Source organism: Malus sylvestris, chromosome 3 (genome assembly GCF_916048215.2).
Source record: "Malus sylvestris chromosome 3, drMalSylv7.2, whole genome shotgun sequence".
NCBI lineage: Eukaryota > Viridiplantae > Streptophyta > Magnoliopsida > Rosales > Rosaceae > Malus > Malus sylvestris.
The window spans coordinates 20,555,099-20,577,199 of record NC_062262.1 but is presented as its reverse complement, the minus strand read 5'-3'; the positions used below and the strand labels follow the sequence as shown (position 1 = coordinate 20,577,199).

Sequence of the window (22,101 nt, the reverse complement as noted above, 5' to 3'; positions counted from 1 at the left end):
CCATCAAATCTTAGACTTAACACATCACCACCAAAAGCCAGGCCTATCTAGGCTTCTTCATAATCTATCCATGTATGCATTAATCCATTTGTAGTTGTATGAAAATCATCTTATCCTGCATGCTTCATTATCTGATGCCGCATATATCCCAATATTCCATTTGTTCAAATCAATTGGGATTTAGACAAATATTAGGTTTAAATAATTTAATATATTACTAAGAGATATTATCATGATTAAAATTACAACATTATTTCTCAATAATAATTGAAAATCGTTTCAACCACTTTGTCATTTAACGGTATAATATTCTGCTCATTCAACGGCCTCAATTGCTTGGGCCGATAATGTAATTTTGGGCCCATACACCGTGTCAAGCAAAAGACAGCCACTATAAATACAAAGTCGCATGCAACATTGAAAGGCCTCGAACTTAACCCACAAACTGTCATGCACAAATTCTCGCTCTACGCAAAACCTCTCAACAACCTTGAGATTTTTTTTATTTTCTTTTCCCCCAACACATCTTCAATTTGGATAAACAGTATTGTGAAGGTAACCGGTGAACATCTTCAGTTTGGATAAACAGCACTGCCGCCGTAGAATCAGCAGACCACGAAGCACCTTCAGTTTGGTTAAACAGCACTGCGTCGAGGCCGACTGGTTATCTATCCAAGTCTCGGCTGAGAAGGATTTTCGAATCCTTATTGGTAGAAGTCATCTCATTAGCTTTCTCGGTGAAGTGAGGTGTTACAAATTACTGGGCTCAGCACATTGAACGCCAAGTTGTTTATGATTGGTTATTCACAAGTAGGGTTTAGAATTCAGCATTTTGATGGCCGAACCACATTTACCATCAAGACATATATCTCCTTTAAGTACTTGTGTCCGTATAGTTTGGAGCCAGTTCGGCGTGCTTATACTCTCATGAATATAATCACCATGATCAAACCAAGTGCCAATGATCCGTGAACTTCGCAGTACTAGCAGCCTTGTCTTCAAGCTCTAGAACCCGAAGGCCGAGATGTGTTCCTTCCTCGGCCGCAGTCGTAAGATTAAGAAGTCAGCAATGCGCTTAATGCAACATCAACATATACAATTGAATGACGTAGTTAGCTCATTAGTTACTTGGCATGCGCGCCACGTAGGCTTGATAGTTTTTAGGGTCAACAAATTTGTACGAGTTAATTTGCATTGTCTGTCGTATTAGTTTAACTTGTTTTCTTTGCTACCACTTAGTAATTCGGTCTAGTGATTCTTCACTTATAAGTGAGAGGTCTTAGATTCGATTCTCACCAAAAGTGAATTTGAACCACTTTATTGCTAGTCCATTATGAGGCTTAGCCCACTCCCCTATCCCTATATAGATAATATCGTTTGTTCAAAACAAAAAAAAAATTGTTTTCTTTGCTTTGATGACTAGACATCTCATTCCATTCTTTTTGGTTTTACAGGGTTTAATCTACCATTTTTTGAGTCACCACCACAGTACGGATGAAGCCAAATTTAAGGTAATTTTTGCTTTATCTAGTCAATCTTCTAGTTAATTTATGTTGGTTTTCGTTTGGATCCTAATCAAGTTTTGGCCAACAAAGTGGATGCTAACTAAAATTTCATAAACTAACAGCGGAAACGTTGCATGCACTCCAAAACTTGAAAGCAGTGGAACTTTGAAACTCATTTCTTTGGTAGATTACCACATCAATTTCAAGAGAGTATGTAGTACTACTTTGGTTTTCATCAAAGGTTGTTCACACAACCTAAAGGGAGGGCCTTCTTCCTTCCTTTGCATGCTTCATCTGCAAGACTCGGAGAACACCCTTGGAAGATTTTTTAGTTGCACCTAGTCATCCCATGAGTAGGTTGCCTACGTACCTCTTCTCCAAGAGGATCAAATTTTCATAGTTTGCCTTTAGAACTAAGATGCCAATGGATGGTGAGTAAGAGTGATTAACTAGAATAATCTTTCTTACGAGGAGTAGGGTGGTGAACAACTATGGCCATGGTGGTAGAGGTGTTTTTAGTTTTCTCTTTTGGAAACTAAAACATGATTGTTATTTTCAACTCATGAAATCTATGTTGCATCCTTACTCTTCTTCTAAGTATGAGTGCTCTTGTTTCTACTAGAAAGAATTTTCATATTTTTTGCACTCTAAGGATGAGTACTCTACTCTACAAGGAAGAGTGCTTTGCTACCCTTTCATGTGAGGAAGGGTTAATGAGAGAGAGCTATAAATGAATAAGAAGACTTCTAATCTTCCTAAGAAAATGAGTCTCTTTTGATAAGGAAGATTGTCAATCTTCCTTCACACACCACACATTATAATATGAGCAAGTGAAAGACTACAAGAGCCTATTAAAAGTTGTCTTCAAATATGGTTTGACCGTCCTTGTCAATATTGTATATGTACCACACATGCTCAAATTAGTTTTAGGACATACTCTGCACAAAAGGCTGCTATTGTTGAAAATATTTGCTTAAGGGTTGGGCCATCATTTCAAAGGTTTGTTCATGCATATGCATTTCACGTTTAAAATTTCTACTGCCTTTTGATTAGTGATGTTGTTTGTTCGAAATTAGTCGCTACTTTCCAACTAGATAGGCATGCAATTCAAGACAACCCGTATGGGCTGACTGACAGTTTTTTATTCAAGGTTGAATTTATGGCCCTTGATCTGTTCAGATTGCATTTACTTTTGATAAGTGTCTTTTGTGCCTTTGTCCTTGCTAGCTGAAAACAAACAGCCTATTTTGCTGAAAATCTCAGCTAGGTCTCTTTTGTTGGTGGTTAGAAAGTTTAGATTTCAAGATTGTTTTAAAAAGGCTTTAAGCTTCCTCTTGTGTTCTTCAATAGAAACCCTAGCCGCATAACCTTTTCTCATGCATTAAATTAGTGATGTGGTAGAAACTAACACACAAATTAAGCCCTATAAATTATGCAATTGTAGTTTGACTAAGTAGGGATCGTTGTATTTCGGGGATTAGAAGGGATGCTAATCAACACAAACTAAACTTATAAAACTGAAAACTAAATTAAATTGACATTAAAACAATCAAGGGGGAGATTTTGGACGAATTTAATTAAAACAAAAGTAAAGGGCAGCAAGTAAATTAAGTTGTGAATGAAATATGGATGAAATGATAGCTAAGGGATTCTTCTCCACACATGAATCATATGCATACAAATTGATTTCCAGTTATTCTTCCTATAATCCATGAATGACAATGCCCCAAATTAATTGTGAATAGCACGAATTAACTCTCAAATTTTCCTAAGTTCATTGAATTGGATTCAGCGAGGCAACCAAATTATTCTTCTCAAGTTCCCTAACTATGAAAAGCATGATAGAGATACATCTCAAAGATCATTAAGTTCTATGAAAAATCATAAGCATTGACAAAGCATCCGTAACTATGAAAAGCATGATACTCTTGCCAAGAAATTACTTAACTCAATCATGACTAGTGGCTTTTACTACTTGCAAATATAAGTTCATAACAATTAGGTAAAATTCCCTTATATTCTAGCATCAAATCCCTGCATGCAAACTAAGTGTGCACCCTTAATAATCATACAAGAATAAGTTCTCTATAAAGTAGATATGTAAATCGCATTCATGTTTTATGAAACAATAACTGGATGTAATCAATTTATATAAAACATATGATCATGGCTTTGAATTCACCTCTAGCTAAAAAGAAACTTAGTTACACATGTTCATGATAACTTAAAAACAATCTAAAATAAACATTGCATTAATTGTGTTAGTCTCGGTGCCACAGGGAAAAGAGTTCAAGGTTGGAGCTATCTCCTAGTGAATACTGAAGACATTTCCATCTCGTACAAAGTAAGGTTGCACAAAGCTAAAGCTGCTCCTTAAATTAGATCTAGGAAATGAGCTTGATGTGGTACTTTGTATGAACCTTATTTGCACTGGTGGATTGTGTAAGATATTAATTTGAAATCATAAGAAAACAACAAGACATTAAGATCACAAATACAATAACAAAATCGACATGAAAAGAAAATAAACTTATTTGTAGAAGAGGCAAACATGATGCTAGGGTTTTAGGAGAGTCTTCTCCACTCAAGCAGTCGTAAGTCCTTTTGCTAGTTAATAGGGTTTACCACAAAACAAGGATTATTACTGTTAGTGCAGGGACCTCCTAATACACTGATAATTATCCCTATAATCCGGCCTATTAACTGATTACATGGGATATTCCATATCAATTAGGATATCATAATAGTCCTAAATGGCAATGAATTCTTTGTCAACTAATTAAGGTCTTCATAATTAATTGCACTAAATATGGACTCCTAAACCTAACCAAATAAGGCTCCATGATTTCCTCAACTATTAACTCGGATTGACCAAGTTACTTGTATGTCAAGAAACGAAGAGCACATGTTCTTTGACACTCACAACTTACATATTGGACTTAGTGGAGCCCCCAGTTTTTTAACCCAGAGGTGGGTTTTTCGGGCCAAAAACTATGTGTGTTGTTTATTGTTCTTTTCATGTTCACATATCTTGTTCATTTGCATGTGATATATGTTTTCTATGGTTTGCAGATAAATGTGTGCCTACAACTAAGTTTATCAAAGTTAGCATGTGAATTGGACCTTAGTTTTAGGATCACTTCAGCAAGCCAAATTTAATTTATTTATTCTGCTTTTTGGTAAACTGACAAATCTGATCTTAGTTGACTGGTGTCGCTGACTAGTCAAGCATATATTGAATTTTAATTACAGGATATTCTGCCTGGTTCCAATTTCACTTTTTGTTCCTGGTGCTTAATCTGCTATTTTTTTTAGTTAAATGATTTATCTTCTTGTTTGGTATGGTTTTCTTGTTGTGTTAAATTTTTGCCTGATTTGGTGGCTAAATTCTTTCTGTTTGAGTGTTTTAGAAAGTACTTAAGCGTGTTTCATTGGTTTCTTGGTGTTGCTTGTACTTTTAACTCATGCATATTACATTATTTGATTGCTAGAGGACGATTGATCTCCCTAGTGAGTCTGTTTATTTGTCTGAAAAGGTTGAGTGTCTAGAGGCTATGGTTTATGACGTCTTTGAACTACCCAAGACACATGCCTTGTAGCCTGGCAACTGGGGTCGTTCAATCTTTAAATTCTTTGCTTTCTAACTCCTTTCTTCGAACCTGTAGTCATGGCTTAGAAATCTCAGCTTATTACTAGTTCTTCCTGAAGCCCTAGAACGATCATAAGCCCTAGGCTTCCCTAGTCCCTAGCCCTAGCCAAGATCCTATTATGGTGAAGACTACGAGCAGTACCTTCACCATGGAAGGTGATGTTACAAAGGTCCAAACAAACTTAATCTTCACCATCAATACTGATCACATGAAGTGCAAAGTCCGTATGGGTAAATGTTAGGAAAATTATTGGAGACCTATGTCATCAAAAGGAAACTAGGCATGAAAAACACCTTCTACTTCAACCATTTTGGCAAGGTGGTACGCTGTGGTGTTTATTGATGGAGATGAGTTGGAGTGTGTTCTTGAGATCAGCATGTGATACGTGAAAGGACATATTTTTCACTTGGAGCACGAAGCCAAGAGTTTAGGGATACAACCCCTATCACTATTCTACGAGTGTGTGTGAGGATCCCTCATCTACCTATCCAATATAGGGATAAGGGTAACATAAAGAGTATTACTCAAGTTATTGGAAAAGCTTTTAAGGTTGATGAAGCTACTCTTAATGAACATGGTTTGTTTATTAAGGTGCTAATGGAGATTGATGTTCGATTACCTTTGAAGAGGGTTTTGGTCGTTAATGGGGAAAATGGCTACCCCATCTTAATAAGTTACAAGAAGCTTTTTGAAGTTTATTTTTATTATGGGAGGAGCGTTGGGAGATCTATAAGAGGATTTCATGCTTTGTTTTCTTTAACCTATGCGTGTTTATGAAGATGTTATAGCTGAAGAGGCTAGAGGTTGTGGTAAAGAAGAAACGAAAGCTAGGATCGAGGGTGATAACCAGGAGAAATGGACATATGTGGTTCCCAGATGCAAGCATAAGAAAAATAAGAAGAGAGTGTTCCAACTCTAAGAGATGGGAGAGTGTACCATGATGTGATTAGAGGTCATAAGCAGTGGGTGCCAAAGGCTGACTTGGATCCGAATTGGATAGTGGTGTCTGACAAGGACTCTAAGTCCTCTGGGTAAGTGATCTAGCTAATAACTCATTTATTCTTAGGAAAAATAATGGGTACTAGGTGAACCCGAATATTAATTGCACTCCACTTCCCTCAAATTATGATTTGTATGATTATGTCTTAAGGGATGTAAGTTTCAAGGATATATAATGGGTACTAGGTGAACCCGAATATTAATTGCACTCCACTTCCCTCAAATTATGATTTGTATAATTATGTCTTAAGGGATGTAAGTTTCCAGGATATGAATACAAACTTAAGGTGTAGCTTAGAGTCTGATGTTTTATTTAATATGTTGTTGAATGATCATATGATGTTAACAAACTTGTGGAATCAGGATTTAGTTATTAAGAAAGAGAAGATGGATGCTAGTAGTTGCAAGAAAACAAATGAGAGTACTGAGAAGTTTTTGGATGTTAATAAGGAGTTGCTAAGTACGAGTAGGTCTATCATAGGGATGATAAGTCTAAGAAATTGTAGAAAAGATGAGTTTGTTGCAGCAGCGAAAGCAGGAAGTAGCCATTGTCTGGAAGAGATTGACTAGTAACGAGTATGATGTCGAATTGGAGGGGTTTGTCAAGACCTAAATTTGTGCCCAAATTTAAGTTTTTGTGTTTGATGAACAATTTGGACCATTTTTGTTGTGTTCAAAAGCCTGGATAGAGCATTTGCCAATCCAAATTAGTTCAACGAGTTTGTGAATTTCAACTTCGATAAAATTCCAATTTTTTTTTATCTAACAAGACCTCCTTTAAATTTGAGGTTATATGGCTTAATCATCTAGACTTTAAAAGGTTTGTTGAAGATAGCTGGAAATGTGATTTTCTTGGACATCCTAATGACATGTTTCGAGCTTATGCTGAAACCTTTGACATGTTTCAAGCTTTTGCTCAAACCTTTAAGTATTGTGTTAAATGTTAGAATAAAGACACTTTTGATAATGTCTAATTGAAAATTAAAGAACTTTTGGGCAAACTTAATGATATTCAAGAGAGAAATATGTCAAGTATACCAACAAAAGATGATCTGATGCTTGAGAAACAAGTGAGTAAGAAACTATTGGAAGTCCTAAAGCAAGAGGAAATCATATGGGCTCAAAAAGCGCGAAGTACTTGGCTTCAAATAGGAGATAAGAACACAAAGTTTTTCCAAATATTTGTAAATATAAGAAGGAAAAGAAATGAAATATCTAGAGGTAAGGATGCTAATGGTAACTGGTAGATTTAAGGAAATAGGTTGGAGGAAGTCTTTGTGCAGGATAAAAAAAAAACAATTTATTTGTTCTAATGATCATGGTCCACTCCTTTATGCCTTCTTTCTGAAGAAATTGGAAAGTTATTAATAAGTAAGGCAATCAGTTTGTAGGCTAGTAAAGGATTTCTTTGACAGTCAAGTTTAAAGCTAATTAACCATACTAATATAGCTGTGATACCTAAAAGTGGAGCAACCTGAAAGTGTGAATCACTATAGACCTATAAGTCTTTGTAATGTCAGTTACAAAATCATAATAAAGATAAATTATTAAAAGGCTGAAGCCAATTCTTAGATATTATATTTCCCAAAACCAAAGGCTTTTTGTCACACCCCAATCCCGAGATACGTCCAAGATCGACACGTGACATCACAACTTACCTGTTCAACCATCATGTCTTGCTTTCGAGACATGACCAAAAAACCCACTAACAGTTCAATAGCATAGTAACTTTTCCTTTGTTTGACGGATGCCGTTAACCCTTAAGTTAAACTTCCTACATACACTGAGACAGGATTAAACTATTTGTAGTTCACCGACCCAAAATTTCTAATGGCATTGTTTAACAGAAAAACATTGAGTTCCATAATTACTAGATGGAACTCGACGAGCATGATTCACTAAATTCTAGGTCACCTAACGACCATGAAACAATCAGAATTGTCATTTTTCATTCACATATATCACAATATTTTCCAACACAACTCCACAATCACATAAAATAATCAATTCACAGACTCAAAGATGCATAATATAACTACTTTAATCAACCAACAAGATCAAGTATCACTCCACAAAATTTAATAAAGCAACTCTCTGTAATCCCTTACCTGGATTTCAATCAATAACTTTGTAACCCTAAATTACAACACAAGTGTCTACTCTGAGTAATTTCTATTCACAAGAATCTAGAATTCTTCACTGACTTAACAAAACAGAATAAGAGCTGGAATTCCTGAACACTCAACAAAATCCAACCAAGAAGCAGCCGACCATTACGGATTTACCAAGCATGATCACCCTAAAATACGTATGGTCCCCCATCGCGGATGTGCCAAGAAGGAACATAACTTATAGAACTTGGTAGTGATCATCCCCAAACATATTATTCCTAGAATGCGTATAGTTCCCGATCACGGATATACCAAACATAACCGTCCATGTACCATACTACTACTACATGGTGCAGTCGCATCATCATACATCACATCTCCTACATCAACTCAACACCTATGACATAAGTACGAGAACTCATGTTTGATCATGTTAAGTGAACTCACTCTCTATTGAGCACCTACATACTTGCCTTAGCGACTTTCACACCAATACCAAAGACCAATCACTTTTTCAAGAGAGAAGATATAGTATGTATTGATCTTACTAGATTGTCAATGCCCAATTGGCAATCCTATAATTCGAAACATTTAGGATATGTGTATGAGAAAGAAAAATTTCATGAAGCTAACTTCTTTAGATTACATTCTCCCTATTACACTCCTAGTACTTATCATTTAAGCGTATAACATTCAATGAGATTACTTTAAACAATAATCTTTGCCCTCAGATTAAGCGAACTTAGTTCACTATGTGAAATTCCTCAAAGTATGATCTCATGATTGGCCTTAAAGCCACATTTCCAACAAGTTGATTGCGTCAAAGAGGCCACAAACGAAAGGTATCGAGGAGACTAACGGCATCATTTCAGGATTTTTCTTTTTCTTTCGTTTTTTAATTTCAATTTTTGTTTTATTTTAAAGGACATTGTTGGTATAGTAAAACCTCTAATAATCATAATATTGGGACCCAACCAATTTTATAACCTTATTGAGATTTTTATTTAATAGAGGTGTAGCTAAAAAAATATCATTTGACTTAGTTATCCTTAATGAAAATTGTATGGATACAAAGAACTATTAGTAGAGCTTACTTTTCAAAATGTAACATTGGTAAACGATAGACACTCAATGTTTAAAATCTAGTGCATGTATGTATGTAGTGCACTCTTTAATTCTTCTCAGTAAACATACTTGAGAAGCTAGAAACATTATGGTTTCACCAAGAAGATGTGCATGTTGACAAGGTATTACGTACTTCCAAGCTCAAATGTGTGGCATCAACTTTAACAAATAAATTTTTATTTGTCACATTGCACATTTTTGTAATTGTTGTTAGTTACTATATGCAGGGGTAGTTTTGGTTTGGGAACCAAAAATGATTCTCAAAACCTTATCCCGAAATAGTCGGGACATATTTTCTTGGCCCAATTCCAAACTTAAATTTTCAGTATCCCAAAAATCAGGAATATTGAAACTTATTTCAGTTTCGGGGTGATTCAATAAACAGCAAGGTGGCGACGACTGAAATCCAGTGGCAGCGATGGCTGAAATTTGATGGCGGCGATGGCTGAAACACAATGGTGGCACTACGTTGTCTGATTTGTGCATTAATCCCTATGCGTTTGAAGAAGAAAAAAGGGTGCTAAACTTGCCTAGTCACCTGCCTAGCCCGCCTAGACACCTCTTCTAGGTCGCGACTTTCACTTAGACAAAAAGTAGTTAACTTCCATTTAGCATTTTATTTTTTCAATGAATTGTAAGAGACTTGCTGAATACATGGATGAACACTCACTATATGTTTGTTCCCCATGTTTCTAATATGTTCTAGTACTTTATAATTTATAAGATTCTATTATGCAATTTATGTATCTTAATACAAAGTATGTATTTTTTTAAGTATAAGTAAACGTATATTTATATGTCATATAACAAATTTAATTAAAATTGGACAAGAAGAAAAAACAACCTAGGCCCCCGCCTAGACGCCTAGGCACTAGCCCCTACCTACCGCCCCTAGCCCCTACTGCCTCTTAGAACCTTGGGTAACAATGATGGTCATTGTGGTGGAACGAGAGAGAGAGAGAGAGAGAGAGAGAGAGAGAGAGAGAGAGAGAGAGAGAGAGAGAGAGAGAGAGAGAGAGAGAGAGAGAGAGAGAGAGAGAGAGAGAGAGAGAGGGAGATATATATATATATATATATATATATATATATATATATATATATATATATGAAATGAATGGTCGTCGTGCAGCTGAAGTGAAGCCCACGAGAGAGTGAAAAGGATGGCGGCTAGGGTTTTGAGGGAATGTTAAATTGAGTAATTAATAGTTATTATATAACGTATTAAATATTAGTTACATTTCAATATCTCAAAAGTTGAAGGTTCAGTGGTTAGGAGTTTTCATCTCCTCATGAGGTAATTATTTTATTTTATATTTGAATAATAGTAAATATATAAATATCGGTTCGGTTTGGGTTGAACAAAAAATTTAGGCTATCTATACCGAATCCAAAGCTGAACCGTTTGGTTTGGGATAAAAACTGAACTGAAAATGTTTGGAAACCGAAAATTCGAGATAATTTAGGTCAATTTCGGTTTGGATCAGGTTAGGTTTAGGATTTTTGGGATTTTTTTCTAGCCCTAACAATATGAAGGCAATGCCAAATCTAGGATAATTATAACTTTTTGTAATGTAGACTTTATTCGTATACAAATTGGCCTCTGTTGGACCAAAACTTTTTATGATATAAGGAGGTTATTACTATATAGAGTATTAATACAGAGAATAAAGTAAAACAATGAAATATAGAAATGGTGTCAATAAATAGTAAGTGTCGACAGATGCCTTTTGAAAGTAAATAGAATTTCTCTTTTTGTAATTAGTCACAAAATAAGCCTAATTTGATTTCATTTCTGATTTTTTATAATATTTGTCTCAAATTATGCATGAAGAATTTTGTTATGTTGTTTGGGATTTTAGTATTGGGAGTTTAACGAAACAATCCCGGTATTGTTCACACGAAAAACCACATTTTCTGCTATTATTCACTACACCTTTATTTATCATTTTTCATTAAAACTAAAGTTTTTTTTAAACTTTTCATTAGCTTTCCTTTTCGTATTTGCAACTTATGGCTCATTGCGCTGCTACTGCTGATTTGAAGGCAAAGAGTCGAAAAGTGTTTTCGTTGGAGTAAGGTTTATTGCTCTTTTGCTTGTGTTTATTGGTTAGAGGTTTTATTTTGTTTTTGTTTTTGTTTTCTTAGTAGCAACAGCGTTAGTGGATTAGATATGTAGTTGTTTAGAGAAAAGGGAATCAATGCAGACCAAGTTTACACCAGGTTGTATAAACATAATTAGTTAACATACTGCTGAAACTGATCCTATGATTCTAAATGAATATTGGATCAATGTCTATTGCAATTGGATACATACTGTTTAGGCTTGAAATAAAAGCTTGGGTCAAGAATGGGCTAACCCGAGTTGAAAAGCCACAATCCTCAGCCTAATAATGGCCCATCAGGCTAGTGGGCTTTTAGCCCATGAAAGTGTTGATTCAACTGAGTCCTCATGGAAGTGGGATTGTAAAATGATTAATTCATATGCAGCTCGGTTGAGTCCTTAGAGAACTAAAATTTCCAAGGATCATAATGGGTTCTGTTTAGGTACAAATTATTCTAAGAATTAGAGTTCATTTTTTGATGAGATAAAGATGAATTAAGCGCATAAATGAACTAGGTTCAGAATCCTGGTTTAAATCAAAGAGGTCGAGACTAGATATAGGTGAGTTTCGGCTAAGGAAGGAATTAAAGGGGATGCATAAAGAATATTCAAGTAAATGCCAAGTGACACAATCCTATCATGACTTTACCTTGGCAAACCTATTTATCGCAAAAACCATCCCTATAAATATAAGAGATTCTGCAACATGAAAAGCTCCTTCAACTTTACAAACAACTCAAAAGCTCTACATAAAACCAGTCTCCCACCCCTAAGAAAAAATATTATTCTAAACCTCTCTGACACAACTTCAATTTGGATAAGTAAATAACAATATGTTGACAACTAGCGACACCTTCAATTTGGATGAGTAAACAACACTGGTGCAGTATAATCAAGCAGAAGATGAGCACCTTTAGTTTAAACAAGTAAACGACACTACTAGGTTGGTTAATTATCCATCCAAATCTTGGCAAGCGAAGAATTCTTAACTCTTTAGGCCAAATAGGTCACTTTATTAGATTCCCTAAAAAGTTAAGCGATTCATGATTGGTTACTCTCAAACGCATTTTACAGTTCGGCATTTAGATGATTGAACCACATTCACCATTAAAAAACATTCATCTCCTTTTAGTATGTTGATGCACAAAATCAGTGAGGACTTTAGTATAACAAAAAGTGTTACATTTGTGACCTTCGCTAGATTGCTCCGGTCACTAGTGTGGATAAGTATGTAAATGGATAGAGATAGGGAAGCAAACACAAGATACACATGGTTCACCCAGATTGGCTACGTCCACGGAGTAGAGAAGTTCTCATTAATTGTGAAGGGTTTACACAAGTACATAGGTTCAAGCTCTCCTTTTGTGAGTACTAGTGAATGATTTAGTACAAATGACATTATGAAATATTGTGAGAGAATGATCTCTATTTATAGAAGAGAGTTTCTAGTTTCATTCTGACATTGACACATGTCGTGTTGTGATTGGCTTTTGATGTTAACACGTGTCGCACTATGATTGGCTTCTGATGTCGACACGTGTCGTACTGTGATTGGCCCCCTTGTTGGAGGGAAACTCTTCTGGGTCCTTGACGGTATAACGTTGACTGGTGCTCAATAGTTTCGGGATTGGTTAAGTATGGTACAAACAGTGCTCCCCTAAGTTCCTGAGTGAGGGAAGCTCCTCAGTTGGGGACTTGCAAGATCCAAGTCATTGAGTAATCACGAAACTTCTAAGTACCGAAGTGTGGTATCATTTTCACTTGCCTTATCTGTCTCATATGTAGATGTGGCATCTTTTATGGAAGTACTTTTCCTCCATCCAAGGGTGGTATCTTTAACCGATGAAGATGCACAAGGTAATGTATCAATTTCACTTGAAGCTTACTTGTAGTTTCGGGCTTTATAAACTGCGATACAAACCTTATAGTAGGAGTCCCCCAAGTCACCGAACTAGGAGATATGCCGAATAAGGTAACAGACAAGGTAAGCAATCAGACTTCCAAGCAAGCAACCTGGATCAGAAGTACGACTTCGACTTCCAGTTCATTGTTCTCCTTCTCCTTGTGTCGTAAACAGAAATAAGGATAAGGAGAAGCAAATGGAGAAGAGATGATATGAGGTACTTTTGCTTTTGAAGAAGTAACTTTCCACATGTTTATTCTTGAACTAGGCTAGAGGGTTTTTTGGTTTCCTCCAGAGTATAAGACCGACTCAAGAATTTGAGGGTTAAAACAAGTCCATCAAATCTAGAGTATGTTCGACCCTGATGATATGGGATACTTTTGCTGTTGACAAAGTAGTGGATGTATCGGCACGTGTTCTGTTACGCTTGTCTCCACATACTTCCTTGTATCCTTCTTACTTGCCCTATCTGTTTCTCAGGCAGATGTGGTATCTTCTCTGGAAGCATAAGATGTTGAATATGAGTACTCGAGAGCAATGCCAGGTAAGTAATCAGGAAAGGGGTTCCAGGCAGTCAGTTCCTAACTGGAAGCTTGATTCCAAGTGCTGACTAATTGATATTTTTCTCCTTGTCTTGCAGGTAAGAACAAGGCCAAAGGAAAAGACAGGGAAAAGAAGCTCTTGCTTTTAACCCTGATGATATGAGTTACTCTTGCTCTGGTGTGGCTTGTTTGTAGAGGTATTATCGGGGGGAAAAGAAGCTGAGTATTTCACGAGACTCTGCTGAGAGTGCCCTCTCGGATGTGAAGAAAAGTTGAGCATTTTTTTATTTGCAGGTCTACTTGGCTGTGGAGGATGAAGGTCGACATATATAGGAATTGTCCCAACAGCGAGTGCTAACGCTGTTCCTTTACCCTTCTCGGTCATAGCAATGTAGTGGGAACTGCAAGATTCACGTGTTTTAACTTTGTCAGAGCACTTTGAACAAGCTTTATCCAAGGAAATCTAGCTCTCGAAGTTCGAAGAGCGGTGCCTCTTCGATTTTTGAACAAGCAATCCTGTTGGGGATCGGGCTCTTGAGATTTGGAGAACGGTGCCTCTTCGATTTTTTAGAAAGCAATCTTGTTAAGAGTCTAGCTCTTGAGATTCGGAAAGCGGTGCCTCTTCGATTTTTTAGCAAGTAATCATGTTAGGAATTTGGCTCTCGAGATTCGGAGAGATGTGCCTCTTCGATTTTTGAGCAAGTAATCCTATTGGGAGTCTGGCTCTCGAGATTCGGAGGGCGATGCCTCTTCGATTTTTGAGATTCAGAGGGCAGTGCCTCTTCGACTTTTGAGCAAGTAATCCTGTTGGGAGTCTGGCTCTCGAGATTTGGAGAGCTGTGCCTCTTCGATTTTTGAGCAAGCAATCTTGTTGGGAGTGTTTTCTCAAATGCGAGTAAAGGTTGGGCATTTTTGCCAGTCTGCCTTGCCACTGAGCACGGAGGTTGACACATATAGGGACTTTCCAGTTATCAAGCAGTGGTGATGTTCCTTTACCCTTGTGGGTAATAGTAGAGTAGCTAGACCTTCAAAATTTGATGCGAAATAGATAAGCACACAAATTAAACCCTCTTTTTGTCAAATTGTAGTAAAGATGTAAGTAGGGATCGTTCTAAACCGAAGATTAGGAGGGATTGCTAAACACTTGGAAACTGACTTAAGAACATAAAAACAAAGTTTAAAACACTAGACTAGACTCAAAGAATGCAAAACTAAAGGTTAAAACACTTAAACAAACCTAAAACTCAAAACAGCAACCTAATGACTCAAAACTGCCTAAAAACCACTTTCTGGGCAGTTTTGAGAACCTAACAAGAACTTGGACGAATTTGGGTGAAAACTTGAATCAAAACACTTAGAAACACAAATCAAAACATATTCTAACTAATCTAAGACTTCAAAATAAAAGGGGATTTGTTTTGGACGAAAATTGAAGACAAAACAGAAACTTTAAAACAAAACAGATTGTAAAACGTTTTTGGATGAAAAGGATGGATAAAAGGCTAGTTAGGAGGTTCTTCTCCACACATGTCACACTTGCAAACAAAACGATTTTCAGTTGTTCTTCCAATAAATTATGAATACTCAATGCCCCAAATTAACCGTGAATTGCACTAATTAACCCTCAGTTTTTCCACGAGTTATTGAGTTGGATGATTGCATACGACAACCCAAAGCATTCCCTACAAGTTCCCTACATGAATTGCATAATAGAGATACAAGCAAGAATCATTAAGTTCTATGAAAAACATAAGCATTGACGAAGCATTTGTTACTATGAATTGCATGAAACTTATGCCAAGAATTCATTCAACGCGATCGTTTTCAAGCGACCTTCACTACTTATGATTATAAGATTGTAACTATTAGGTGAAACTCCCTCATAATCTAGCATCATATTCATGCATGAAAACTAAGCGTGCACTCTCAATCAACATACACAAATAAGTTATCAATCAAGTAGATGAACGAATTGAATCCACAACTTATGAAACAACAACTGAATGTAATCGAATCAAATTGCAAGCATGTACATGGTTTCGAATTACCCCCCAACTAAGGGGGTTTAGTTCCTCATACTCACAACACAAAGTTTATTGAATTGAAACATCGAAGACATAAGAAAGATTACACCTAAAACGCCCAAGAATTCCACTTTGAATTTCTGACTTCAAGCTCCTCTTTCTTCTTCTCCTTGCTGCGGCAGAGAGGGTTTAGGGTGTTTTTGGATGTGATTTTGGTTTTAGAAGGGAATTAGGATGATATGGTGGTGCGGCAAGAGGTATGGGTGGTGTATGGAGGTGTAGAATGGTGTATGGAGGTGTAGAATGGTGGCTGGAGTTGTAGAATGGTTGCGGCAAAGAGTGGGAAGTGGCTGGACGAATTTTCTGAATTATGGAGAGGGTGATATTCGGCCAAAGGATGTAAAACACATATATATAGGCACCTAAAACCCTAAAGAAATCAGGTTAGACAATGGGCTAGGGTTTAGGTGCGGCTAGGGTTAGAAAATCCACAAGGAATTAGGGTTTACAATCAGATTTTTGCATGGGAAAAGGCCTAGGGTGCGGCTTGGGCTTAGGGTAGATAGATTAGGGTTTAACTTGGCAGAATTTAAATGATTAGGCCCTAGGGTGTGGCTGATTAAATGGGCTAGGATTAGGGTTAAGGTGCGGCATAGGTCCAAGAAGTGAGGATGGGTCATCCAAAAGCCCAAAGCCGAGAATAGAAACTCACGAAAATGGAAACCTCCAAGAATAGAAACTTCCAACTTTAGAAACTTTGGTTGCCAATTCCGATTTAGGAAAGATCAACCCAAAATGGAAACTTTTAGGCTTAGCTTTCCTACTTCAAGTAGGAAACCTCAAATCTCGAACTCTTCAATTTCATCCCAACCTTGTGTTCCAAGCATGTCCTTTTCATTCCAAGCTCACTTTTTGCTCCAAAAGCTCCAACTTGCATCATTTCATGTAATATGTCCTTTAAACCTGAAAACACATTGATAGGAGCATATTTATGCGCCTTAGTTAGTTAGTTCTTATGCATTTATGTTGTGTTTTCTTAGTTAAGTTAGTCTTTTAAGCTATTTTCATGTGTTTTCAGGTTTTAGAGACAAAGTGAGCAAAAGGATGCAATTTGGAGCATTTTGGAGCAAAATTGGGCTAAAATGGAGTTCATGCACATGAAGCACAAGGGATGGACGAATTTGAGGAATTGGTGAAGCTAGGAAGGCGTTTCAAAGTTGAAGAATTGAAGATACAAAGTTTCCTAGTTGAAGAAGGAAATGACTTGAATGAAGGATTCCTAAATGAATTGGGATTCCTAATCACTAAAGGAGTCCTAATTGAAGGTGGATTCCTAGATATATGAAGTTTCCTACTCAAGCAGGGTTTCCTACATGAAGAAGAATAATTAAAGCCAAAGAATCAGCTCAAGATAAGGAGTATTATCCAAAACCTCATCCATAACCTTATCTTAGCTTATCTTATCCAATCAAACCTTATCCTATCCTATCTTATCCTAATCCTAATCTACCTATATTTCAGCTACAAAAGGGATTTCTTTTCCTATTTGGAGACTTAAAACCTGATTTCTAGAAGCTTTATCCCTTCCTACAAAGGTGCCATACCTTATCCCTTGTTTGTTCTAGAAATCAGCCACAAAACAACCTTTCTAGAAGGCCTTATCCCTTGTCCTACAAAAGTGACGCCCCAACCTTTCTAGAACTTCTAGAAACCTGATTATTCCTTTCCCCCTTGGTTTCTAAAAGCCTTAGCCTTTTCCTTCAAGGATTGTGTGTTATTATCCTATACAAATTAGGCCTTTAAATCCTTTTCCTTTGCTACATAGGGGCTGCGAATTTCAGCCTATAAATACCATCCCTTGCTGCACAAATCATTCACCACCCTCTACCATATTTTCACTACACCATTCACCAATCATCCCTCATTGTGCCGTGAGTTTGCAAGGAGAAGAAGGAAGACAACTTGGAGCCGTGCATGCCATTCAAGACGTTGGATTGTCGGAGCGTTTCTAGGTGTTTTCTATCTTTGTTTCAATGTTTAAATTTATTTATCTTTGTTTGTTTGCGAACATGAGGAACTAATTTCTTTATAGTTAGAGGGGAATTCAAAGCCATGATCATATGTTTTATATGACTTGATTTCTTCCAATTATGATTTCATGAATCGTGAATGTGGTTTACTTATCTATTTGATTGATAACATGTTTATGTATGTTGATTGAGGGTCGACACTTAGTTTGCATGCATGAATTTGATGCTAGAGTATAAGGGAATTTCACCTAATCGTTATTAACTTATATTCATAAGTAGTAAAAGTCGCTAGTCACGATTGTGTTAAGTAAATCCTAGGCAAGAGTAACATGCGTATCCCATAGTTATGAATGCTTCGTCAATGCTTATGATTTCCATTGAACTTAATGATCTTTGATATGTGTCTCTATCATGCGTATTCCATAGTTAGGGTCCTTGATAAGAATAATTTGGTTGTAATGCGTATCCCATTCAATTCAATGAATCTAGGGAAATCTGAGAATTAATTGGTCAATCTAGTTAATTTGGGGCATTGTCATTCATGGTTTATTGAAAGAGTAATTGGAAATCAAGTCGTATGCATATGTTTCATGTGTGGAGAAGGAACCTTCTAACTAGCCTTTCACCATCTTAATTTCCATCAAATCGTTTTTGTCAAGTTTGTTTTCAAAGTTTCTGTTTTAAAAGTTAAATTCGTCAAAACCAAACCCCTTGCTTTTAAATCTTGTTTTTAGAGTCAAAACTTGTTTCTTTTAAGTCTTTTGAGTCTTTGAAGTTCTATTTTCGTCCAAATCACTTGTTAGGTCTAGAATTGAGTCTTTTTTATTGTTTCTTGCTGTTTTTAGTGTTTTAAAGTTAGTTTTGAGTCTATAGAGTCTAGTTTAGTGTTTTTGAGTCTTATTTGTGTTGATTAGCATCCCTAGTTAATCCCCGGGCTAGGGTTTAGGTGCGGCTAGGGTTAGAAAATCCACAAGGAATTAGGGTTTACAATCAGATTTTTGCATGGGAAAAGGCCTAGGGTGCGGCTTGGGCTTAGGGTAGATAGATTAGGGTTTAACTTGGCAGAATTTAAATGATTAGGCCCTAGGGTGTGGCTGATTAAATGGGCTAGGATTAGGGTTAAGGTGCGGCATAGGTCCAAGAAGTGAGGATGGGTCATCCAAAAGCCCAAAGCCGAGAATAGAAACTCACGAAAATGGAAACCTCCAAGAATAGAAACTTCCAACTTTAGAAACTTTGGTTGCCAATTCCGATTTAGGAAAGATCAACCCAAAATGGAAACTTTTAGGCTTAGCTTTCCTACTTCAAGTAGGAAACCTCAAATCTCGAACTCTTCAATTTCATCCCAACCTTGTGTTCCAAGCATGTCCTTTTCATTCCAAGCTCACTTTTTGCTCCAAAAGCTCCAACTTGCATCATTTCATGTAATATGTCCTTTAAACCTGAAAACACATGAAAGTAGCTTAAAAGACTACTTTAACGAAGAAAACATAACAAAGATGCATAAGAACTAGCTAACTAAGGCGCATAAATATGCTCCTATCAAGCAAGTAATCCTGTTGGGAGTCTGGCTCTCGAGATTTGGAGAGCTGTGCCTCTTCGATTTTTGAGCAAGCAATCTTGTTGGGAGTGTTTTCTCAAATGCGAGTAAAGGTTGGGCATTTTTGCCAGTCTGCCTTGCCACTGAGCACGGAGGTTGACACATATAGGGACTTTCCAGTTATCAAGCAGTGGTGATGTTCCTTTACCCTTGTGGGTAATAGTAGAGTAGCTAGACCTTCAAAATTTATGCGTCTAAACTTTGTCAGAGATCTTTTGCAAAGTTATCTGTGGTACCCGAGAAGCTGATGTTGCATGTGGGGATTGTCGACATATTTTACTCAGGAAAATCTGCTTCTCGAAATCCGGAGAGTGGTGTTTCTTCGATTTTTGAACCAACGGCCCTATTGCCCTTTCTTTTATAGGGGCACCAATTATGTACAAGAAGTACGTTCAGAGAGTTATTGCTTGCAGAAATTTTCCCTTTATTTTTGTACTTTAGAGATTTATTGCACCTCATTTCTCCTTCATCATTTCTAAGAATGCCTGGCCCATCCGACCATCATTTTGACTTGAACTTTGGTGAAGAGGCAACCATGCCTTCTCAAGACATCATATGGCGTCCATCCTTCTTATCCCTTACTGGTCCTCTTACCGTTAGGGATTCTGTGATGAAGAATGATATGACCGCTGTGGTGGTGGCCAGGAACCTTCTCACCCCCAAAAATAACAGACTACTTTCCAAACGGTCTGATGAGTTGGCTGTTAAGGATTCTCTAGCTCTCAGTGTTCAGTGTGCAGGTTCTGTGTCTAATATGGCCCAATGCCTATTTGTTCGAACCCACCAAGTTGAATCATTGGCGGCTAAAGTGATAAGTTTCAAACAGGAAATCAGATGCCTCAAGCATGACAATAAAAAGTTGCACAGGCTCGCACATAATTATGCTACAAATATGAACAGGAAGCTCGACCAGTTGCAGGAATCTGATGGTCAGATTTTACTTGATCATCAGAGGTTTGTGGGTTTGTTCCAAAGGCATTTATTGCCTTCGTCTTCTGGGGCTGTACCGCGTAATAAAGCTCCAAATGATCAACCTTCGGTGCCTCCTCCTTTTGGGGTTCTACCTAGTACTAAGGCTCCGAATAATCACCCTCTGGTGCCTCCTCTTTCTGGGGCTCTGCCGACTGCTGAGACTTCTCCTGAGCAACCTTTGTGAAGGCTCCCTCTTGTTTGTTTATTTTGATTCATGTATATGTACATATTTGTAACTTATCGGAGATATCAATAAACAAGCTTTGCTTCATTTCAACATATTGTGTTAAATACACCAAGGCCTTCTTCACTAAGTTCTTTGAATTTTTTCTTTTGTTAAAGCTTGTATGTTGAAGCTTTGAGAGTGAAGCATGTATGTTGAGGTAGTGCTCCCTTAATTTCTCGAGTAAGGAAAACTTCTCGGTTGGAGACTTGAAAAATCGAAGTCACTGAGTGGTCGTGAGACTTCCGAGTATCAAGATGCAGTAGCATATGGTAGAAGTCCCCAAGTCTCCGGTCGAGGGAGTTGACGAATGAGGCATTTTCTTTCTAAGTGGTAGCCCAAAACTCCTTCTTCATATATATTTGTTATAAAAGTCATTAGGCCCAAATAAGAGGAGGCCTAGGCAATATTTTTTTTGAATTTTTTTTTTCAAATTGTTTTTTTTTTCGAATTTCCGAATTTTTGAATTTTTTAATTTCCGAAAAAAAAAAATATATATATATATATATTAAGCTTTGTAAGTGAAGGTTTGGTGTTGAAGCTTTGTAGGTGAAGCTTTGAGGTTGAAGCTTTGTTGGGTACCATGAATTGATTTTACTTCACACTATCTTGATCAAGATAGTGTGAAGCTTTTGTAGGTGAAGCTTTTGTGTTGAAGCTTTGTAGGTGAAGCTTTTGTAGGTGAAGCTTTTGTGGTGGATAAAGCTTTTGTTGGTGAAGCTTTTATGGGTAAAGCTTTTGTTGGTGAAGCTTTTATGGGTAAAGCTTTTGTGGTGGGTGAAGCTTTTGTTGGTGAAGCTTTTATGGGTGAGGCTTTTGTGGTGGGTGAAGCTTTTGTTTGTGAAGCTTTTATGGGTGAAGCTTTTGTAGGTGAAGCTTTGTAGGTGAAGCTTTGGAGTTGAAGCTTTGTAAGTGAAGCTTTTGTGTTGAAGCTTTTGTAGGTGAAGCTTTGGAGTTGAAGCTTTGGAGTTGAAGCTTTTGTTGGGTACCATGAATTGATTTTGCTTCACACTATCTTGATCAAGATAGTGTGAAGCTTTTGAGAATTTGTAGTTGTCCTTCATTGATGAAGCTTTTGTTTGTGAAGCCTTTGTTGGTGAAGCTTTTCTGGTGAAGCTTCGTTGAATTTCCTAATTTTTTTTTGGGAAAACTAGAAATTTGTTGAATTTCCCTCTTCTTTTTTTTTTCTTTTTTTTGTTGGGAAACTAAAAGTTTGAAAATGTGGGAAAGACAACATATACAAATTTTGCTTCCACACTGTTGAGCAAGAGATTGTGATGCAAGCCACACTTTGTAGTAGTCGAAGGTTTGGATGA

General features: G+C 37.0%; 1 long non-coding RNA gene across 1 annotated transcript; it reads left to right on the top strand.

Moving 5' to 3' along the window:
• Nucleotides 1-1,098: 1,098 nt before the first annotated feature.
• LOC126615827 (uncharacterized) lies at nt 1,099-1,927 on the top strand. The gene is made up of 2 exons (XR_007620911.1): nt 1,099-1,511; nt 1,628-1,927. It is a non-coding gene; the product is annotated as an uncharacterized LOC126615827 (long non-coding RNA).
• The last annotated feature ends 20,174 nt before the right edge of the window (nt 1,928-22,101 follow it).